The following is a 4,571-nucleotide window of genomic DNA, read 5'->3' as shown; positions in this document are numbered from 1 at the left end:
TTAAGATTCTACAGTAATGGGCTGATTCAATGAACATTGCAGATCTTTAAGTCAGCATTAAACACCATAGGGGTTCATATTCAGCCCCTGTGTGGCTCGGATAGTTAGCCAGATAAACCTATCTGGCTAACTTAACCTATATATTCAGTGGCACAGCTAATATCAAGCTATCTTAAAGTTAGCCACAGATCTACGGGCTGACCAGAGTTATCCCAATGTTATACGCTAACTCTAAATATCAGAGTTAACTGGATAACTTATCCAGCTAACTTAGCTCCACCCCATTATACCCCCCCCCCCCCAAATGCCACTAACTTATCCAGCCAAATTTTAGCTAGATAAGTGCTCAAATCTTCATTTAGATGAATAACTTCAGAGATATCTGCCTAAATGCCTTTGAATATGGACTTCTATAATACTTATCAAAAGTTTTGTGAGGCATATTAGCCATGGAAAAATTGTTTAACATTGTAACTAAAGATGATTGCAAGAAAAAGCCCATCAGCCCACCAAGTCTGCTCAGTTATTCCTCTGAACACTGCTAAGGATGCAAATCAACTGCCAGCTACAGAGTGTAACCACTTGTAAGATCCCTCCTTTTCCAGGACAGCCTTTTTTCTCTTCCTCATTGGTATTCCACTAGGGGTGTGCATTCGTTTCCTACGTATTGGTGATCCACAACATATTGGGCCATATTCGATGTATTAGTGGGGAAGCAAAATGTATTGCGATTCCCCACGAATACAACGAATCTTCATCTAATTATTCGGCCGTTAAAGGAGCGAATTTAAAAAACCCCACTCTCCTGACACCCCCCCCCCCCAAAGACTTACCAAAACTCCTACCATGTGACAGGGGCCGAAAAATGGTACCGGTAGCCCCTGTGACATAGTAAGGTCAAAGGCTATCGGCACCATTTTGAATACCGGCAGCCGAGGGCGTGAGTGCAGGAGAGGGCTACCGGACCCCCCCGCTGGACCACCAGGGAGTTTTGGTAAGTCTTGGGGGGGGGCCAGGAGGGTGGGGAGTTGTATTTAATTCAATTTTAGCCGGGAAACAAGTAAGAATTAATGTATGAATGGATCGGGAGCCCCCTTGCCGAATGCAACGTATCTGCCCCCCGACGAATACGAATCCCGAATGCAACTTATGGCGTCCCTCTGCACATCCCTATATTCCACCATCTAGGTTAGACGAGCCTATAAGATCTAGAGATGTGCAGTGGTAAAACCACGCGGTTCATGCTTTTTTTTTTTTCGGGGATTCTGATTTTCAGGTTAGTGCACGCTATCTCCCGTTAGCACGCGCTAACTCCCGTTAGTGCGCGCTAAACATTAACGCACACTAACTCCCGTTAGTGCGTGCTAACCCGAAAAATGAAATTTTCCAAAATTTCGGAAAAATTGTGTTTGCTTTCGGGTCCTCCAAACCAGAACGAATTTCATTCAAATGGTCTAATTCGTCGAAAACGAATGCACATTCCTAATAAGATCCACAGTTAGTTCCCTCCAGCACCCACGTTTCCCATGTCTAGCAACAGAGATCCATGATAATCTAAATAGCCACCAATACTAGTATGTGGCCATTTTTCATATATTGGTCCTGCTAAACACACCCAACTACCTGAGCACCTGCATTCCCACTAGGACTTCTAGTTATTACTATATTTGCAGTCATTCAGGCAGACCCATCTGCCTTCCAGCCTGACCTAGATATGTACCATTGTTAGTGCACCTCCTATGTCTCCTTCATAGCCTGCCAGACAGACCTGGCTAATAACTAGAAGGCCTGTGTTTTCAACAGGTCTAGTTATTATTGTCCTTGCAGCTAATTAATTCTTGCACTCTCTTTTCGATGTCATGCAATTAATGATCCCTCAAATACTGAAATAAGGGATGCTGAGCCAAGTAATCTGTAAATTTCATCACTTGCAACATTGAAATAAATATTTTTTGAGTCATGGGAAGCCCTAGGACAATTTAGCTTAAGTAATTTAGAATCAAAATTCTTTTTAAAAAAATAGTTGGGATCATGGAAAAGATTTACAAAGTGTTTGTTGAAAAGGTTTCAACGGTACACATATTATACAAAGGTGAAGAAATTAATTGTCCATATATTCAAAGCTTCCAGAAAAAAGTATGAAAGAGAACTGATTAATTATAGTTATGAAAGTGCACTGATATTCTTAAGTTTTTATTTGCAAAAAGAAACAAAAAAAAATAAGAACAATTAATGTTTCCTAATAGGAGTTATGTTTATACTGACACTCACCACAGTACAAAGAAATTGTGAGTAGAACTGACTGTATGTCATTTGTTTGGGTATTTCTCATTTTTCTTACTTTATGTTACTTACCTTTGGCATGATGGAGTTTATTTTTATGATGCTGTATGTAGAGAGACAGAATTGGCTCACTTTACTTGTAGCCTGGCATGTGGCCATACTCTAAGGATCCAGATTCAGAGAGCTCAGCGGCCATGTGACGGTGTGGGATCCCATGAGCTCTGAATCTTATGTATACAAATGTGATGTGAAAGTACTGAAGCTCCATGTTAACCTTGTAAGAAGACGTTGTGTCTCAAGTATTTACTGTGTCTGGCCATGAAAAGGATGGAATTTGACCTGGACTGGATAAGCAGACTAGAAACTTGTTTACTTACATCTGCAGTACAGTATAAGTCAGGGAATGTTTATGTTCTCATCTTATCTAATAATAAATCAGCACTGAGACATCATCAGCAGTATTGTTTGTACTGAAGGGTCTTCCTACCTGACATAAGGGCAACATAAGCAACTGCTCTGACATTAAATTTTTTTATAGACACTGGAGTGTCACCAGCACTGCCACGCTGTCACCCAGGCCTGCTGACACTGTGTTGGTAGAATGGAAGTGGACCCTTGTGCTGTGGCGTGGTTGGCACAGGCTAGTAGGCCCCTGCTGGCAGATGTGCCCTGGACTGGGACAGAGTGAGGCTTCATCTGTACCAGCATCATTCCCCGCAGGTTCCAGGGGCCAGCAGGACATAGGTGGTGGTCCCACAGGGCAAAGATGAAGAGAGAGAGTCCAGGGCCAAGTTGAGGTAAGGGCAGGCAGCAGTCTGAGAATAACCAGGTATAGGCCAAGGGTCAGTGCAGGCAGTGAGTAGAACGCAGTCCAGGTCTGAAGCAAAGGTCAGTGGCAGGCAGCAAGCAAGAGAGTAGTCTGGGTCCAAGGCAGAGGTCAATACCAGGAATCGGGCCGAGGCAGACAAGACTGGGAAAAGACAGAGCAAAGAGGACCAAGACAAGGCAGGGTGGATAAGGCAGGACAACAAAGGCAGGGAAACAGAGGCAGGGCAAGGCAGAAACCAAGCAGAGCCGGCAGGACAATGAGGCTTGGAATCGATAACAAGACAAGGCACAGGCGAGAGCAACAAGCACTGCTAGGCAAGAGGATCTGTTGCTGAGGCAGAGTTCCAAGGCATCGCAGGGTGCTATGTCCTCATTTCCTGCAATAGGGCCTATTAAGGACCAGAGAGCACGCGTGCACCTAAGGACTGCAGAGGAAGGAGGCAGCATGCCGGCAACGGCAGCGGGACCTCACGGGGTGACAGAGTCAGCCACGGCAAGGCAGTCGCGGTCGAGCGAGTGTTACAGCTGGCCCGCAGCAGCATCAACTGGAGATAGAATTCAACATGGGGCCCTTTGAAGCCACCCTACACTGACAATAACAGACAGTTTCTATAGTAACATGAAACCCATGTGGGAGGAGGGATGGAGCACCGCAGGGCCTGTCAGCATGTGCCAGATGCAGGAGGCTCCAGTTTCCAATTGCTGCTGTGGAGCTGGTGCTGCTAGACAGAACCAGTATCACCATGATTTAGATGTGAGAAAGGATGCCCTGAGAGGAGAGGATTTGGGCAGGAGTGATTGGAGAGTGGGGACACCTCCACATTGCCTGTGGCAGAGATGGCCAACTCCAGTCGGCAAGAGTCATAAACAGGCCTGGTTTTCAAGCTATCCATGGTGAATAGCCATGAGATAGATTTGCATATATCAGAGACAGTGCATGCAAATCTAGCTTGTGCATATTCATTATCAATATCCTAAAAACCACATCTGTTGGTGGCTCTTGAGGACTGGAGTTGGCCGTCTTGATCTATGGGCACACACAACATAAATCCAGCATTGGTTCCATGTGCATTTAAGGTCAAGTATGCAGATCTCTTTCCACAGCAGGTGTGCTGGCAAGTCGGTGGGTCATAAGTCACTGGAGAGAAAGAGAGAACTTGCGTGGAGTTGTAGTGATTACCACATCGTCTACTTTTTACACCTTCACAAGCCCAGCACGTTTAAAAGAAAATGCAACCATGTTTACTTATTCAGCTTCAGTGAAGGTTCTTACACATTATCTTCAGTTCATTTGGCAAAGAAATAACTATTTGCTGACCGGAGACTTCATCATTTATGTGCATTATGCCAAATTTCATTATGTGCCCTTTGGAAAAAAAAATTCCAGTTATTGCTTTACAATTAATCATGTTTCTTTCTTTCAAATGGGGATTAATATAGCAGATGCAACAAAAGCAAAG

This window comes from Rhinatrema bivittatum, chromosome 5 (genome assembly GCF_901001135.1).
Source record: "Rhinatrema bivittatum chromosome 5, aRhiBiv1.1, whole genome shotgun sequence".
Taxonomy (NCBI): Eukaryota; Metazoa; Chordata; class Amphibia; order Gymnophiona; family Rhinatrematidae; genus Rhinatrema; species Rhinatrema bivittatum.
Note: the sequence above shows the minus strand (reverse complement) of the source record.